Here is a 20,209-nt window from a genome sequence, read left to right on the forward strand (position 1 = left end):
CTTAGAGGTGAATTGGATAGAGAGAGCATAATTGTTGATGTGAATAACCTGCCCCCCAAAGATATGCTCATTCCATGCAACAAGCATACCACCTGCCGCTCCCACAGAGGGAAGATATTCAAATTTACCAATCCTCCTGGGACAGAAATGTTGGTTGGGATCTGGTCTGGTTGGTCCACGCAGGCGCCACAAATCAAGGGAGATTTTTGTAATGAAAATGGGGGCCATGGCGGTCTTCTATCTAATCGAGAAAAATCCGCACAAGAGTAAAAGGAAACGAAATGAAAGGGTCGAGAATGTAGTAGGAATGTCCATCTCAGAAGTTGACACTTCTTTTACGCTTTCCATTTGGTCGCGGATGGCGCCTATATAAAGCCCAGCAGGCACCACCATCAAGCTCAAACACAAACTCGCACAAGTCCACAACAAACAACAAGCCCATCTCATCCATCCTTTGAAGCAAAGAGAGAAATCGAGCGAGCAATAGCTCCCATGCTCAAGCGGGTCGTGGAGGACGCGCTGAAGAGGGCGGCGTATGTGACCTTCCTTGCCGGCTCGGGCGACTACCCGCCGGAGAGCCAGACCCAATTCACCATGGCATACTACGTCATCAACTACTCCAAGCTCCGCATCTGGGAGGTACAATATATACCTACTGACTAACCTCTAGCTCTCTTCTTCCATCTTGGATCGACTAATGTTGATTGATTCTGGTGTCCTGAATGTCCATGTGTAGTTCGTGGAGTACGAGAGGATGGTGTACCTGTACGTGGACATCCAGGTGTTCTGTTGGAGTTGTGTCGAATATTGTGTACAAGGTACGTTACAGTTGGACTATAAGTTGTATTGTGTTAACATAGGATGTGGAGTCGTGTTCTAGTAGGACACTTGTATCCTAGGCCTCTCATATATAGCAGGGGTAGACACATGATGTAACCTATGCCAACATAATAGCACAGGCGCGCAAGGGGGAGCCGGCGGCGTGTGCCGGCGCCCGTGTGGCCGGTGTGCGGTATTGTGATGGTGTCACGGGGAGGAGCGCCCGTAGTCAGTCCCCGGGGATGTAGCCATATCGGTGAACCTCGTTAACAAATCTCGGTGTCATGCTCGTGTGATTGCTTGGTCGTTGGATGATCAACGGTATGCCTCGGATTTTATTCTAACAAGTGGTATCATGAGCTAGGTTGTCAGAGGTTTTGGATTGTTGATCTAGAGGAGGAAAAGCGCTTAGTCGTGGATCAACATTGTTCATATGAAAGATGTCGCCGTAGAGCGACATGTGTGGACGAGGGCCGATCCGACGTGTTGGCGTTTATTGGAATAGCAGTCAAGAGGAATCGTTCGTGCGGAAGCTGTTTGATCTGGCGATGTCGATGGCAGCAGGTTCTGGGCGGATCTCGACGAAATTGTGCAACAGCAGGGAGTCCTTGGCCTGTCCGAGTAAGGCGAGTTCGATCGCGTGTGGCCAAGGATGCTCGTGGGCAACGGCCTAGGACGTGGCAGGCTGGCCCAAGTGGGGCTGGTGGTCCGTTCTTGGAGGGCTAGTCCCTTGTGCAGTCGTGGTGGATTGGATGACCGAGGCAGGGCAGCAGCTAGCACTGTGGTAGTCTGGGACAAAGGCAGAACCTATGCGTGATGGCCGGAGATGCTTGATACGAGCGGACTAGGGATTTGTTTTGAGACAAAAAAGGGACTTGCCATGGTCACGTGTGTGTACAGGGTGCATGGAGATGCTAAAAAAACAAATAGAGACAAGGAAAATTGTGCAGGTTGCATGGAATCCTTTTTTGGAGTCGATTTGTTGTGAATGCTTGGACCACGTGGACATGTTATAGAGGCGCGCGGACAAGCGCGTCATGAGGATCACGCAAACACAGGGCGTCAATCAATGCACGGAGATGTGCGGGTGGACACGACGCAAGGTGGAGCATGATTGCAGTCGGTTAATTTCGGCTGGATTGGACTGGACTGTCTGACAGATCGACTGGGATGTCGGTTGGTACAGAAGATGATGGTGGAATCGGCGATGACGAAATAGGGGCGTGATGCTGATGGTCACCGACTTCTGGGCGTGGAAACACGTGGTGCACATGCCCGAGGCTTGTGCGGCTTCGACAAGACTATGGCGCGGGATTGATTCAAGGTGGTGTATACACGGAGCTTGAATTCGATGAGGCGCAGCGGTGGACTAATCATCTACCATGGAGTCATGTTGAAGGTGGAGCTGGATTGAGGGGCTACGGTGTAAGGATCCAGAGATTTAAAGCCTATTTCAGTTGGGGAAGCGAGTGACACGTAGTTCGGACCGGAGCCCAATGGTCTGGTGGAAGCGTGAAACTCGTCATCGGTCGGTGATGGGTGGTACTCTGCAGTGGAGGTTGAGTGGTGTGGGTCTGCGACCCTTGAGACTCGGCCGGGACAGCAGAGGCTCGATGCGGTAATAGCGGCGAGGCGTGCGGTACGCACGGGACATGGAAACGGGCCAGGGCTCTGGTGGTTACACATGTGGTAAGACAACTGTGAATTTGACTCGGGATGACTACAAGCAACGGTGAAATTCCTTCAAGTTTCAGACATGCGGTCAAGAAAGGAGCGGTGATGTTGAGTTTAGGTGAATTTGGAATATTTGTGATTTTTGGGAGGAAGAATCAACGCGAGACGGTGCCCGAGGGGGCCATGAGACAGGGGACGCGCCCCAGGGAGGCAGGCGCACCCTGGACTCTCTTGGGCACCTCGTAAGGCGGTTGACGCTCTTCTTTTGCCGCAAGAAAGCTAATTTTATGAGAAAGATCTGGGCGAAAGATTCACCCCAATCGGAGTTACGGATCTCCGGATATAAAAAAACGGTGAAGGGGCAGAATCTGAGAGCGCAGAAACAGAGAAAGAGACAGAGAGACATATCCAATCTCGGAGGGGCTCTCGCCCCTCCCACGCCATGGGAGCCAAGGACCAGAGGGGAAACCCTTCTCCCATCTAGGTAGAAGGTCAAGAAAGAAGAAGAAGAAGCGGGGCTCTCTCCCCCTTGCTTCCGGTGGCACCGGAACGCCGCCGGGGGCCATCATCATCACCGCGATCTTCACCAACACCGCCATCATCTTCACCAACATCTCCATCACCTTCCCCCATCTATATTCAGCGGTCCACTCTCCCGCAACCCTCTATACTCTCTACTTGAACATCGTGCTTTATGCTTCATATTATTATCCGATGATGTGTTGCCATCCTATGATGTCTGAGTAGATTTTCGTTGTCCTACCGGTGATTGATGAATTGCTATGATTGGTTTGAATTGCATGTTTTATTATTGGTGCTGTCCTATTGTGCCCTCCGTGTCGCGCAAGCATGAGGGATTCCCGCTGTAGGGTTTGCAATATGTTCATGATTTGCTTATGGTGGGTGGCATGAGTGACAGAAGCACAGACCCGAGTAAGTAGGTTGTTTGCGTATGGGATAAAGGGGACTTTATACTTTAATGCTATGGTTGGGTTTTACCTTAATGATCTTTAGTAGTTGCGGATGCTTGCTAGAGTTCCAATGATAAGTGCATATGATCCAAGAAGAGAAAGTATGTTAGCTTATGCCTCTCCCTCAAATAGAATTGCAATAGTGATTATCGGTCTAGTAAATAGTCAATTGCTTAGGGACAATTTCACAACTCCTACCACCACTTTTCCACACTCGCTATATTTACTTTATTGCATCTTTATCTAAACAGCCCCTACTTTTTATTTATGCGTTCTTTATATTCTTGCAAACCTATCCTATCACACCTACAAAGTACTTCTAGTTTCATACTTGTTCTAGGTAAAGCGAACACTAAGCGTGCGTAGAGTCGTATCAGTGGCAGATAGGACTTGAGAGAATATTTGTTCTACCTTTAGCTCCTTGTTGGGTTTGACACTCTTACTTATTGAAAGAGGCTACATTGATCCTGTATACTTGTGGGTTATCAAGACCTTTTTCTGGCGCCGTTGCAGGGGAGTCATGGCGTGTGGTGAATATTCTCGTGTGTGCTTGTTTGCTTTATCACTAAGTAATTTTTATTTGATGTTCTTAGTTGCTTTCTATCTTTAGTTATGGGTAGGAAACGTAAAATACCAAAAAATTAGTTGTACCTATTGAACCAATGGTTGAAGAACCACTCAAAATCTATCACACTCCTAAAGCTTTTTACTTGGATCATCTTCGATCCTTTTGTGCTCGTGCTGAAACCCCAACTAGCTTAGTTGAGGGCAAATCTTTAGATGAGCATGCTTGTTATGTGCGACACTGTATATCTGAAAAAGGGAAACTTTTACTGGATCAAATTCATCGTTTGCAATGTTATGCTTGGACTTTATGTGAAATATATGATGTTACTTGTTGTTCTAAAAACCCTAATAAACACCTTCCCTACCAATGTGAGTTTATTGATAATGGAATTGTATCTTCGTATGCTAAGGGTGTTTATAATTACTATGATGTTCAACAAATTGAAGAATTTGTTGCTTTTAAGGGTGCTTATGAAATTGCTTCTTTGATTGAAAAGTATGATGTTACTCTCTACAAATCTGAAAATTTTGCCATATTTAAATATTGTTATGATAATTATGCTTCTAATGCCTATGTTAAACTATATATTGAGAAATTCTCCCCTATTCAAGAAGAGACTAATATTTTGCAGGAAGCTATGGAAGAAGAAATTGATGAAACTATGAGCTCATTGGATGAAAAAGATAATGAGGAGAGCTAAGAACAAAAGGAGGAAGAGCGGATTAGCTACCCGTGCCCACCTTCCAATGAGAGTAACTCTTCAGCTCATACATTGTTTAATGTCCCTTCATGCTTACCGAAGGATGATTGCTATGATGATTACTATGATGATTGCTATGATGATTGTTATGATCCCGTTGATTCTCTTGAAATATCACCTTTTGATGATGTTTGCTATGCTTGTGGCCAAGATGCCAATATGAATTATGCTTATGGAGATGAACTTGCTATAGTTCCTTATGTTAAACATGAAATTCTTGCTATTGCACCCACGCATGATAGTCCTATTTTCTTTTTGAATTCTCCCTACTACACTATATCAGAGAAGTTTGCTCTTACTAAGGATTATATTGATGGGTTGCATTTTACTACTACACATGATGATTTTGATAGATATAATATGCATGTGCTTGCTGCTCCTACTTGCAATTATTATGAGAGAGGAACTATATCTCCACCTCTCTATGTTTCCAACACGATAAAATTGCAAGAGACTGCCTATACTATGCATTGGCCTTTACTATGTGTGCATGAATTGTTCTTTTATGACATGCCGATGCATAGGAAGAGAGTTAGACTTCGTCATTGCTTGATATATGTTACTTTGTGCTCACTACTAAATTACAAATCATTGTTAATTAAAATTGGCTTTGATATACCTTGGGATCCGGGTGGATCCATTACTGGAGCACTAAATGCCTAGCTTAATGGCTTTAAAGAAAGCGCTGCCAGGGTGTGATGCCCCCGATTCAATCGTACACTAATCATGCACGCAAATGTGTATGAACAAGATCAGGGACTCACGGGAAAATATCACAACACAACTCTAAAAATAAAATAAGCCATACAAGCATCATATTACAAGCCAGGGGGCTCGAGGGCTCGAATACAAGTGCTCGAAGATAAATGAGTCAGCGGAAGCAACAATATCTGAGTATAGACATAAGTTAAACAAGTTTGCCTTAAGAAGGCTAGCACAAACTGGGATACATATCGAAAGAGGCGCATGCCTCCTGCCTGGGATCCTCCTAAACTACTCCTGGTCGTTGTCAGCGACCTGCACGTAGTAGTAGGCACCTCCGGCGTAGTAGGAGTCGTCGTCGACGGTGGCATCTGGATCCTGGGCTCCAACATCTGGTTGCGACAACCAGGTAGAAAGGAAAGGGGGGAAAAGGGGGAGAAAAGCAACCGTGAGTACTCATCCAAAGTACTCGCAAGCAAGAGCTACACTACATATGCATGGGTATATGTGTAAGGAGGCAATATCAGTCGACTGAACTGTAGAATGCCAGAATAAGAAGGGGATAGCTAGTCCTATCGAAGACTATGCTTCTAGCAGCCTCCGTCTTGCAGCATGTAGAAGAGAGTAGATTGAAGTCCTCCAAGTAGCATCGCATAGCATAATCCTACCCGGTGATCCTCCCCTCGTCGCCCTGTGGGAAAGCGATCATCGGGATGTCTCTGGAACTTGTCTGGGTGTGTTTTATTAAGTATCCAGTTCTAGTTGTCATAAGGTCAAGGTACAACTCCGTGTCATCCTTTTACCGAGGGACACGGCTATTCTAATAGATAAACTTCCCTGCAGGGGTGCACCACATAACCCAACACGCTCGATCCCTCTGGCCGGACACACTTTCCTGGGTCATGCCCGGCCTCGGAAGATCAACACGTAGCAGCCCCACCTAGGCACAACAGAGAGGTCAGCACGTCGGTCTAAATCCTAAGGCGCAAGGGTCTGGGCCCATCGCCCATTGCACGCCTGCATGTTGCGAGGGCGGCCGGAAGTAGACCTAGCCTCCCTAATACAAGAGCAGGCGTTCCAGTTCAATCCAGCGCGCATCGCTCAGTCGCTGATGTCAAGAAGGCTTCGGCTGATACCACAACATCAAGTGCCCATAACTGTTCCTGCGTAGTTGGTTAGTGCGTATAGTCCAGTGGCCAGACTCAGATCAAATACCAAGATCCCGTTAAGCGTGTTATTATGAAGTAACCACGGACGCCGACCAGGGCCAGGCCCACCTCTCTCCTAGGTGGTCTCAACCTGCCCTGTCGCCCCGCCACAAAGTAACAGTCGGGGGCCTTCGGGAACCCAGGCCCACCTCTACTGGGATGGAGCCACCTGTCCCTTCAGCCCCCATCTCCAACAGTATCATAAGTAATGTAACAGTATAAAGTGTATAGCATATGCCCGTGATCACCTCCCGAAGTGATCACGGCCCAGTAGTATAGCATGGCAGACAGACAAGAGTGTAGGGCCACTGATGGAACACTAGCATCCTATACTAAGCATTAGGATAGCAGGTAAAGGTATCAACAATTGTAGCAACAATGTCAGGCTATGCAGCAGAATAGGATTAACCGAAAGTAGTAACATGCTACACTACTCTAATGCAAGCAGTAGAGAGAAGAATAGGGGATATCTGGTGATCAGGGGGGGGGCTTGCCTGGTTGCTCTGGCAAGAAGAAGGGTTCGTCGTCGATGTAGTCGATCACAGGGGTATCGACAACGGTCTCGGAGCCTACCGGAAAGGAGTAACGGAGGGGCAACACTATAAATAACAAAGCAATCAAATGTAACACAAAGCAAGACGCGGCAATACGTTGTTCTAGGGGTGACCTAACGCAGGAATAGGTGATACCGGCGAAGGCGGGGGGATATCCGGGAAAGTATCCCCGGTGTTTCGTGTTTTTGGACAGATGAACCAGAGGTGGAAAGTTGCGTGTTTGCTACGCTAGGGATGTGTGGCGGACGAACGGAGAGTGTATCCGTATTTGTCTCGTCGTTTTGAGCAATTATCATGTACAAAGTTTTTCCATCTGAGCTACGGTTTATTTATATTAATTTTTAAAGTTTTAAATCATTTTCTAAATTTTCTGAAATTAATATTATTTTGAAATAAAAGAATAAAGTGCTATGGGTACACAGAGAGTGTACTCAGAGAGGTGCGAACGTGGTTGACAGTGGGCCCAGTTGACTGGGTCAACTGCCCAGTCAGCAGAGGCTGACTGGTGGGCCAAGCTGCTGACTCAGCAGGGTGACTAGGCCGGCCCTATCCACTGGAACAGTGACAGGGCCCCACCTGTCAGTGATAGTGGTCTTAATCTATGGGTTAATAAAAAGGACGGTTAATTAAGGGCATGGGGGTGACTGTCAGTGGCTATTTAGGTTAGCTAATTAGGTAGTTTACTTAACAAATAATTACTTAGCGCGTGGGGCCCAGCGGTCAGCGGCACAGAGAGAGGGGTTAGTGGCTGGGCTAGTGGTGCCACGTCAGCACGCTGGCAGCTAATTGCCGGCAACCACAACGACGGCGGCACGCACGGGAGGTGTCGGAATTCGTCTATGGTGGCTCGTTTCGAACGCGGTTTGCACCTACGGCTTCGTGAGGTTCGCGTGCATCCAGCGGTGGTGTTGGCTGGCCGCGAGATGGCCGGGTTCGATGCCAGCGACGAGATGGAGCGACAGCGGCTTCGGGCGCGCTTGGCCATCGGCGATGTAGGGCACAGGGAGAGGAGGTAGGGGTCGCGTTGGAAGACGGGGAAGGCGAGGAGCACAACGCCGTGCTCGGACGCGAGAGGTAGTGGCTGTGGCCACGGTTGCGACATGCCCGGCAGCGAGGAGCTTCAGCTCCGATGGCGTCGGTGGCCACGGGCACCAAATCGAACGGGGCAAAGAGGGGTTTCGAGTGGGAGCTCACAGTGGATGCTTAGAGCAGCTCAGCGGCCTCAGGGATGGCTCGGCCTTGTCGGAATCGATGGCAATGATTGACGGGGCCGAGGATGACATAGATGATGCAGGGCTCGATGCAGGGGGGGCTAGTTCCCACGGGCGGCCTCACACAACGTAGAGGATGACGGCGGAGCAGGGGGACCGAAACCAGGAGCTGGGGAGGAGGGTAGCCATGCCGGCGAGCTTCGCCATGGCGACGGGTGGTTCGGTGTGGCGGATCTGACAAGGGAGAAAGCGAGGGGGGAAGGCAGGAGGGCTCTAGGGTTTCGGGGCGTCTAGGAGGGGTTGTCGTCGACCTAGTAGGCGCCGGGGTGCACCGGATGGCCGCCCCGTCGCCATCGGCGCCGTGGACGGGCGCTCTGTGTCCACAGGGGTGGGGTGAACAAAGGAAGAGGAACGAGGGGGGGGGGTTAGGTGGGTCGGCCTGGAAATTTCGGCCATTTGGGCCAAGTGGCCTAGGGGGTTTCTACTTGTTGTTTTATTTTATTTTGTTTTATTTATTCTTTTCTGTATTATTTTAGTTTCACATTGCTATAGTTTAGTTAAAATAAAAAACTAGTTCCTAATTTAGTTTCACAAATATGTCAGTGCCCCATTAGTTCGGGCAATTAAATAAATTAGCTTAATATTTTAATAATTGAGAAAGGCATTTAATTATCTGTTTCTGCTACTGTTTTATTTATTTCAAAATATTTAAACATTTTGTAAAAGTGTGGTTACTTCACCAAAATAATTTATGGATTATTTTCGGCAAACCGAACATTTTAGTTTTAACGTTTGAAAACTTTTGATGTTTGCCATTAACTCAAATTTGAATTTGAATCGTTTTCAACTAACGCGAGATTAGCAACAGTAATCGTGGTGACGTGGCATCCTTAGTAGAAGGTTACTGTAGCTTAATTATCCGGGCGTCACAATTCTCCTCTAGTACAAGAAATCTCGTCCCGAGATTTAAGAGGGGAGTAAGGGGGAAAGTTCTGTTTACGATATTCTAACGAATCTTCTCGAAGAAGTTAATCCCTTTCATTGATGTCTTCAATTCTTTATTCCAATGCATCATGATGAAGTTGTCGTCCTTTCTTCGAGAACTCCATCGTACTTAAGAAAGAATAAGGGGGGGTATCCCGGGAGAACGGACCTCCGCAAGGTTGACTATCTGGTCGATAACATCGGGGAAGGTGGAAGAAAGTAACTCTCGAGTTGAAACGTAAGAAAATATCGAGAGCAAAATAAGGGGGTATCATGGGAAGTTTTGAGTGGGCAGGCAATCGTTTGATGCCTGCAACAGGGCGTGAAAGGGGTTGAGATCAATGGGAATAAGTATTGTGTCTGATACCAGAATTGATGATCTCTCGGGAGGTGGCTCGTGAATTACTTACGAGGTCACGAGCGAGGAACAACTTTGGGAACATGGGGGTGGTACATGAGAGTCAGGTTTCGATCCTGTGGAACTGTGGGTTATGGGCCCACCATGTGGGTTAAAAGTAGGAAGGGCGGTGACATCTTGCACGATCATGTAAGCAAGGCATGTCAGAGGATAGTCTGTCGGTCATGTCGGCAACGACATCGGTACCAAGGGCGAGGGACGAAGAGAACCATTTTCCTGCTCGTTGAACGAGGCACACCAGTAGGCAAAGTTCTCGTCCATCGGTGGTTACCGGAATGTCATCAATCAAAAGTAACAGGGTCTCTCTGATAGAATTGTACACTGAGGTGTTTACAAAAGCAGGAGAATATTACTGCTTAGATCATATAGATCACAAGAAAGGTTAAACCAAACAATGGAAAGGAAAATATGATTATCAGGTTTAAGTAGAACAATGGAAAGGAAAATGTGTTTAAACACATATTTCAAGGGTATATCCTTCCCAAGGACAAGCAAAGCATGATATCCATGACAGGATATAATGTAGAAAACTCTTTAGGTAAGGGGAGAGAAATTTCATGCCATTACCCATACAACGGTGTTTGGACAATTGATAAAGAAAGTTTAGCATTGTGCTTCAAATGTTCTTATTGAAATTCGGAGTACCACAGACACGCTTCAAGATAGCATTGACATGGTCTTCAAGCAAAGGTCAGACTTTCGATTCACAAAGGATCCATCAGGAACAACTTATAGAATAAGTCTTACAATTTCCTCATGGAAGAATGGATAGCCTTGCTAACAAGGAAACTATAACAATAGGTCCTCCGGCCAGGTGTGCTAGGCATGACACCACCTTACCGGGTCATATAAATACCAATGTTATAACTCTTGGAAATATGTTCCAGCCATCATATCTGACCGAGATCCAGATCTGATTGGTGTTAGGATAACTCAGACTCAGGATGCCTGAGAAGAAAAGGTGCAACACCGATTGACGAGATGACATTGTAAGATTCTCGTGAAAAGAACTATGGAAGCGAGTTCCAAAACAAGAGTTCATCATTAAACCAAGGAGAGGATGAGGAGGTGGCTGATGGACTCAGTGACCATTCATTGAGATTTCCAAAAAGATGGGTTTCCACAATTATGAGAACAAGGAGATAACATTTGTCAGATCAAGTGATATAATGAGGTATGCTCGAGGAAAACATACACAAATAAACATTGGTTGAAAGGTGCACCCGAAATATGGGCTTAGGTAGCATGGTCAATGTTAGAATGGTGATTCGATGACCAACGGTATAAGAATGAAATATCGACCAATAACTTCAAAGAAATAGGGTTGCTAGAAGTTTTGAATTTGCACATCATAGTTCAATTGTCGGTTTTCCGGTTAGAAACAACACGGGGACCAAGAGATGAATGTAGATGGCGAGAAGTATCACTATACCAATAATTCTTAAGAGGTGGAGCAATCCTCACAACATTCTGGATACAGAAGACAATAATACTACAAGGTAGAACATAACCTAAGCCAGATAGCAAGGAAAGGTACAACACAAAACATGAACAAGTTTGTGTTGAACGAAAGGCAATAAAGTGGTCGATGATAACACAAATTCGAGAGCAAAGGGTGGTATTTCTCATCAAGAATTCGATAGATATCTTGGAAGAGCTTAGAATGCTGATGATGATCACGACACATTTGCTGAGAGATCTCATGAAGATGTAATTGATTGGCGATGACATCAAGTTGAAGGAATGATGAAGCGAAAGGTTATTGGAACCATGGGTACGACACAAACTCGAAATTAAGTTTGTTGTTCAAGGAGAAATGATATGACGAGGAAGATCGACGTAAGATTAGCTCACCGTCAAAATTTGTTCTCCGGGAAGAACCAGATAGCACAGTTAAATTTAGCACTATAATGATGTAGCCGATAAGGCTAGGAATGACATGATGGAGTATTAGACTCGTAAGCAATGAAGATTACTAAGAGTTGTGAATCGCAGTGCGGACTCGATTCACTATTCGGTGTTCTCGGTTGATGACAACCCAAAACTCATGGAGTGACTATGATAGGGGAAAGGTATTACTCCGGCACAAATTCATAAGATGTAGTGCAATGGCATGATATCCTCGAGATACCAGGGAGATAATACTCGAAGGCATATCAAATTAAAGGTTGAAGTGGGGTGTATTGATCTATAGAAGACAAGCGCTTTTACTTGTCTGAGAAATGGAATCAAAGGAAGAAATTATGGTCGGAACCACGATTGCAAAGGATCAATTCACAGATCCAGATGATATTTTCAAGGAAATAGTTATTATTGCAAGAAGATTCCATGATAGGATCTACATCGTGTCCATGGGCATGAACACAAAGGTTCAAGGTCGACTCCCACTTCGTCAATGCATAACCTTCCATTCACCTCTCGTATTTCAAAAATGACATTAGTTGTTGAAAGTTTTACCTGGTGCAATAGCAGATGAGTATGACCCGTGAAATCTTTCGGGTTCACACGGATTAGGGAACGCGTAGGTTCAACCCATCAGGGCATCTTAGGGACATATACCATAAACTTCAATAGTAATTAACACAAACTCGATAGTAGAGCATGGGTGACAAAAGGAGAGGATACAATTTACCAAATGCATTATGTATCAGGGAAAGATCTTCTCAAGGTTTTTTTTTCCAACGACACTGTCGGATGATATTACAACAAAGGATCTGATAGTCCATAGCGGAGCTGATGTGAGTATCGGTACACAAGCAGAGGAAGAAACAATGCGAAGGCATTGGATTATAGAAGCAACTAACTAATTCTAAGCTCAATGTAGAGAATCATGATTTCTTATTCAAGGGATCAGAAGCAAAAGCTCTGATTAAGTATGGGTAAGCTGAATAGACTTAGGGGTACAATTGACGACAATTTGATTGGTCGATAAACAAATCATTTTCAAAATGACGTCTGAGCTGAAAGGATGAATTCTATGATCTGATTAAGGATTGCGAGCATTCACAACATTTTGAATCAACGGACTCAAAATGATAGTGACAAAGGTAGCCAATAAGATTACTATACTTATGGGATTAACCATAATGCAAGCAAGAAAGAATTTCAAGAGCAATAAGTTGCTTAAGGATTTTCCGAAGATCGAATATTATTTCGAAGACTTTTGAGAAACACCCGAACAACTGGGGGTGAGCGGATACTCGGTAAGTGCGAGGAATTATCCGCATGGGTATTCATGTGGCAAAGAACTGCAAGGCAGTAGGCGCAAAGTATTCTCGGAACAATAGAGAGAATTTCGAGGTATCTTATAATAACAAGATCAACGGGGAATGAATGTATAAATGGCAAGTGTACGTGGTTGTCCATAAAGGTTTATCGATGGATGGGAATCGCAAAAGCGATGGCACAAAGTCTCAAGAGAACATCATACAGTATCCTCGGAATCTTCTGGTGCAGCAGACGATCATCGGTAATAAGGTGCTCTCCGGGTGAAAGTGATCACGAGATCCTAATGTTAGATTTAGTAAAATTCACTTTACCCGAATAGAAAAGAGTTCAGAGTCCCAGAGTAAAGATCGAGGAGTAAATGATCCTAGTACCACCCAATGGCGACGTGGGCCCATGTGCCGCACAGCCATGTTAGTAAAAAATTTTTGTAATATCTAGACTCGACTTCGGCCAAGGAGTGTGGAAGGTGGATTCCTACAGGCAGTCGGCTCTGATACCAACTTGTGACGCCCCTGATTCAATCGTACACTAATCATGCACGCAAATGTGTACGAACAAGATCAGGGACTCACGGAAAGATATCACAACACAACTCTAAAAATAAAATAAGCCATACAAGCATCATATTACAAGCCAGGGGGCTCGAGGGCTCGAATACAAGTGCTCAAAGATAAACGAGTCAGCAGAAGCAACAATATCTGAGTACAGACATAAGTTAAACTAGTTTGCCTTAAGAAGGCTAGCAAAAACTAGGATACAGATCGAAAGAGGCGCAGGCCTCCTGCCTGGGATCCTCCTAAACTACTCCTGGTCGTCGTTAGTGGCCTGCACGTAGTAGTAGGCACCTCCGGCGTAGTAGGAGTCGTCGTCGACGGTGGCGTCTGGATCCCGGGCTCGAGCGTCTGGTTGCGACAACTAGGTAGAAAGGAAAGGGGGGGGGGAGGGGGAGAAAAGCAACCGTGAGTACTCATCCAAAGTACTCGCAAGCAAGGAGCTACACTACATATGCATGGGTATATGTGTAAGGAGGCAATATCAGTGGACTGAACTACAGAATGGCACAATAAGAGGGGGATAGCTAGTCCTATCGAAGACTACGCTTCTGGCAGCCTCCGTCTTGCGGCATGTGGAAGAGAGTAGATTGAAGTCCTCCAAGTAGCATCGCATAGCATAATCCTACCGGGCGATCCTCCCCTCGTCGCCCTGTGGAAAAGCGATAACCGGAATGTCTCTGGAACTTGTTTGGGTGTGTTTTATTAAGTATCCAGTTCTAGTTATCATAAGGTCAAGGTACAACTCCGGGTCGTCCTTTTACCAAGGGACACGGCTATTCGAATAGATAAACTTCCCTGCAGGGGTGCCCCACATAACCCAACACGCTCGATCCCTCTGGCCGGACACACTTTCCTGGGTCATGCCCGGCCTCGGAAGATCAAATACCAAGATCTCGTTAAGCGTGTTATTATGAAATAACCACGGACGCCGACCAGGGCAAGGCCTACCTCTCCTAGGTGGTCTCAACCTGCCCTGTCGCTCCGCCACAAAGTAACAGTCGGGGGCCTTCGGGAACCCAGGCCCACCTCTACCGGGATGGAGCCACCTGTCCCTTCAGCCCCCATCTCCGAACAGTATCATAAGTAATGTAACAGTATAAAGTATATAGCATATGCCCGTGATTACCTCTCGAAGTGATCACGACCCAATAGTATAGCATGGCAGACGGACAAGAGTGTAGGGCCACTGATGGAACACTAGCATCCTATACTAAGCATTAGGATAGCAGGTAAAGGTATCAACAATTGTAGCAACAATGTCAGGCTATGCAGCAGAATAGGATTAACCGAAAGTAGTAACATGCTACACTACTCTAATGCAAGCAGTAGAGAGAAGAATACACGATATCTGGTGATCAGGGGGGGCTTGCCTGGTTGCTCTGGCAAGAAGAAGGGGTCGTCATCGATGTAGTCGATCACAGGGGTATCGGCAACGGTCTCGGAGCCTACCAGAAAGGAGTAACGGAGGGGCAACATTATAAATAACATAGCAATCAAATGTAACACAAAGCAAGACGCGGCAATATGTTGTGCTAGGGGTGACCTAACGCAGGGATAGGTGATACCGGCGAAGGGGGGGGAAGATCCGGGAAAGTATCCCCGGTGTTTCGCTTTTTTGGACAGATGAACCGGAGGGGGAAAGTTGCGTGTTTGCTACGCTAGGGATGTGTGGCGGACGAACGGAGAGTGTATCCGTATTCGTCTCGTCGTTCTGAGCAATTTTCATGTACAAAGTTTTTCCATCTGAGCTACGGTTTATTTTATATTAATTTTTAAAGTTTTAAATCATTTTCTAAATTTTCTGAAATTAATATTATTTCGAAATAAAAGAATAAAGTGCTATGGGTACACAGAGAGTGTACTCAGAGAGGTGCATACGTGGCTGACAGTGGGCCCAGTTGAATGGGTCAACTGCCCAGTCAGCAGAGGCTGACTAGTGGGCCAAGCTGCTGACTCAGCAGGGTGACTAGGCCGGCCCTATCCACTGGAACAGTGACAGGGCCCCACCTGTCAGTGATAGTGGTCTTAATCTATTGGCTAATAAAAAGGACGGGTAATTAAGGGCGTGGGGCATGACTGTCAGTGGTTGTTTAGGTTAGCTAATTAGGTAGTTTAATTAACAAATAATTACTTAGCACGTGGCGCACAGCGGTCAGCAGCACAGAGAGAGGGGTTAGCGGCTGGGTTAGTGGTGCCACATAAGTGCGCCGGCAGCTAATCGCCGGCAACCACAACGACGGCGGCGCGCACGGGAGGTGTCGGAATTCGTCTACGGTGGCTCGTTTCGAACGCGGTTTGCACCTACGGCTTCGTGAGGTTCGCGCGCATCCAGCGGTGGTGTTGGCTGGCCGCGAGATGGCCGGGTTCGATGCCAGCGACGAGATGGAGCGACGGCGGCTTCGGGCGTGCTTGGCCATCGGCGATGCAGGGCACGGGGAGAGGAGGTAGGGGTCGTGTTGGAAGACGGGGAAGGCGAGGAGCACAATGCCGTGCTCGGACGCGAGAGGTAGTGGTTGTGGCCACGGCTGCGACATGCTCGGCGGCGAGGAGCTTCAGCTCCGATGGCGTCAGTGGCTACGGGCACCAAATCGAATGGGGGCAGAGAGGGGTTTCGAGAGGGAGCTCACAGTGGATGCGTAGAGCAGCTCAGCGGCCTCGTGGATGGCTCGGCCTTGCCGGAATTGGCGATGATCGACGGGGCCGAGGATGACGGAGATGATGCAGGGCTCGATGCAGGGGGGTCCTAGTTCCTATGGGCGGCCTCACGCAACGTAGAGGATGACGGTGGAGCAGAGGGACCGAAACCAGGAGCCGGGGAGGAGGGTAGCCACGCCGGCGAGCTTCGCCGTGGCGACGGGTGGTTCGGTGTGGCGGATCTGACGAGGGAGAAAGCGAGGGGGGAAAGGCAGGAGGGCTCTAGGGTTTCGGGGCGTCTGGGAGGGGTTGTCGTCGACCTAGTAGGCATCGGGGTGCACCGGATGGCCGCCCCGTGGCCATCGGCGCCGTGGACGGGCGCTCTATGTCCACGGGGGTGGGATGAACAGAGGAAGAGGAACGAGAGGGGGTTAGGAGGGCCGGCCTGGCAACTTCGGCCATTTGGGCCAAGTGGCCCAGGGGGTTTCTACGTGTTATTTTATTTTATTTTATTTATTCTTTTCTGTATTATTTTAGTTTCACATTGCTATAGTTTAGTTAATCAAAACTAGTTCCTAATTTAGTTTCACAAATACGTCACTGCCCCATTAGTTCGAGCAATTAAATAAATTAGCTTAATATTTTATTAATTGAAAAAGCATTTAATTATCTGTTTCTGCTACTGTTTTATTTATTTCAAAATATTTAAACATTTTGTAAAAGTGTGGTTACTTCACCAAAATAATTAATGGATTATTTTCGGCAAACCGAACATTTTAGTTTTAACGTTTGAAAACTTTTGATGTTTGCCATTAACTCAAATTTAAATTTGAATCGTTTCCAACTAACGCGAGATTAGCAACACTAATCGTGGTGACGTGGCATCATTAGCAGAAGGTTACTGTAACTTAATTATCCGAGCGTCACACAGGGAGACAACCCGGAAGTTTTAGAGAGTCATTTATTTCTGTTGAGTGCTTTTATATAGTTTAAAAACAAAAAAATAAAGAGGAGAACCCAAAACTTTTCAAAAAGGAAAGTGAAAGTGAGAGAGACAAGCATTGTTGAAGTGGGAGCTAGCCTTGAACTTTGTTCATGCTCACGGAAACTTTGTGAATGTTGATTACAGAAACTTTTCATCAAAAATAATTATCCCTTTGTACAATTCCATTGTATTATATAAATAATGTGCTAAGGTTTGCCTTTAGGATGTTTACAATGCTTGTTAGTTTGTACGGTGCAGGATAGAAACTTTGGTTGTAGTGCATGATTTTACATTTTTAACTGGAACGTCAAACGGTTCTGATTCTTTTTGCACCGTCTTGCTGTACAAATTGGTTATTTTTTCTAATTTTGGTAGAATGTTTGGGGTAACAGAAGTATGGTGAATGTTCATATTGCTACAGACTGTTATGTTTTTGACAGATTCTATTTTTAATGCATAGTTTGCTTGTTTTGATGAATCTATCAATTTTTATTAGTGGATTAAGCCATGGAAAAGTTATATTACAGTAGACACACAAAATATGAATTGGTTTTAAACATTACTTAGAGTGGTGATTTGCTTTATTATACTAACGGATCTTACCGAGTTTTCTGTTGAAGTTTTGTGTGGATGAAGTGTCTAATCGAGGAGGTCTCGATATGAGGAAAAGGAAGAGAGGAAAGAGCTCAAGCTTGGGGATGCCCGAGGCACCCCAAGTAAATATTCAAGGATACTCAAGCGTCTAAACTTGGGGATGCCCCGGAAGGCATCCCCTCTTTCTTCAACAAGTACCGGTATGTTTTCGTATTTGTTTTGTTCATGCATTATGTGCAAGTCTTGGAGCGTCTTTTGCATTTAGTTTTCACTTTTCTTTTATGCACCATGCTGGTATGAGATAGTCCTTGGTTGATTTATAGAATGCTCATTGCACTTCACTTAAATCTTTTGCGTATGGCCTTATAGAATGCTTCATGTGCTTCACTTATATCATTTGAAGTTTGGATTGCCTGTTTCTCTCTTCACATAGAAAACCGCTATTTGTAGAATGCTCTTTTGCTTCACTTATATTTGTTAGAGCGTGGGCATATCTTTTGTAGAAAGAATTAAACTCTCTTGCTTCACTTATATCAATTTAGAGAGATGACAGGAATTGGTCATTCACATGGTTAGTCATAAAATCCTACATAAACTTGTGGATCACTGAATATGATATGTTTGATTCCTTGCAATAGTTTTGCGATATAGAGATGATAATATGTGGGAGGTACTAGTAGATGGTTGTGTTTAGTAAGGATGTTGGTGTTAAGGTTTGTGATTCCCAAAGCATGCACGTATCGTCTACTAACTATGTAACCATATTTGCGCGCATTGTATTTTGATTGTTTATCTTTGCGTGAAGGTCGGGGGCACGCGATGGTCAACTCCTACCAACCTCCCCCCTAGGAGTATGCGTGTAGTACTTTGTTTCAAGGGCTTTTAAATTTTTGCAATAAGTATGTGAGTTCTTTATGACTGATGTTGAGTCCATGGATTATACACACTCTCACCCTTCCATCATTGCTAGCCTCTTCGGTACCGTGCATTGCCCTTTCTCACCTTGAGAGTTGGTGCAAACTTCGCCGGTGCATCCAAACCCCGTGATATGATACGCTCTATCACACAAAAGCCTCCTTATATCTTCCTCAAAACAGCCACCATACCTACCTATCATGGCATTTCCATAGCCATTCCGAGATATATTGTCATGCAACTTCCATCATCATCATATACATGACTTGAGCATTCATTGTCATATTGCTTTGCATGATCGTAAGATAGCTAGCATGATGTTTTCATGGCTTATCCATTTTTTGATGTCATTGCTATGCTAGATCATTGCACATCCCGGTACACCGCCGGAAGCATTCATATAGAGTCATATCTTTGTTCTAGTATCGAGTTGTAATATTGAGTTGTAAGTAAAAAAAAGTGTGATGATCATCATTATAGAGCATTGCCCCATGAAAAGAAACAAAAAAATAAAAAAATGAAAGGCCAAAGAAGCTTAAATAAAAAAGGGGGGCCAAAGAAGCCCATTCAGAAAAAAGAAAAGAAAGAAAAAAAGAAAAGGGGCAATGTTACTATCCTTTTACCACACTTGTGCTTCAGAGTAGCACCATGTTCTTCATATAGAGAGTCTCCTATGTTGTCACTTTCATATACTAGTGGAAAATTTTCATTATAGAACTTAGCTTGTAACATCCCAAATTTTCAATTTGGAATGTTATACATTAAATCATCATGCATTACATATTTTCTTGCATTTGCCGATCCTAGAAATTTCACGCAACTCAAGGACCCTCGGAGAGACTTGGAGATTTCAAAATTTTCATATTTGAGTTTCCTCGAATTATGAAAAGTGGATCATTGGATTTTATTTATTTCATCTTCAAATAATTTTCCAATATCAAAAATATGAGAGGGAATAATATGACTTTCCCAAAAAAATTAGGAAAAAATGAAAATTTAATAAATAAATCAAATTCTGGATTTTCTCGGAGTTTATTTGCCTTAGGGAAAAATGCGTGTTTTCAAATTGCATTTTAGGCCCCGAGTAAAAGTTCATTTTGTTCGACTCATTTTTAGGAGTCGGGAAAAATGTACTTTGTAATTTTTGGAGTTCGTTTAGGTTTTATTTTATTCGTTTTCTGCGCGCATTATTTATAAAAAAACGCAGCGCCCGACTGGGCCAAGGGCCCAGCCAGCCGGCCCAGTAGCGCCCCCTCCTGCGGGCGCCCTCGCGCAGCTGCGCCGCCGCCGCCGGCCGAATCCGAGGAGGATTCCTCCTCCTCCTCCCCTTGCTTGCCCCCTCCCCCAAGCCACCCTCCCCCCTTTAAATACCCAACACCCCCTCTCCTCCCCACACCGCCCCGCAGCCGCAGCCGCAGTAGCAGCAGCGC

General features: G+C 45.5%; 1 pseudogene; it reads left to right on the plus strand.

The window, feature by feature from the left end:
- Positions 1 to 226: 226 nt before the first annotated feature.
- The window catches only part of LOC119360986, a 34,483-nt pseudogene continuing 14,500 nt past the window's right edge, over positions 227 to 20,209 (plus strand).

The sequence above is a fragment of the Triticum dicoccoides genome, chromosome 2B (genome assembly GCF_002162155.2).
Source record: "Triticum dicoccoides isolate Atlit2015 ecotype Zavitan chromosome 2B, WEW_v2.0, whole genome shotgun sequence".
Classification (NCBI taxonomy): Eukaryota; Viridiplantae; Streptophyta; class Magnoliopsida; order Poales; family Poaceae; genus Triticum; species Triticum dicoccoides.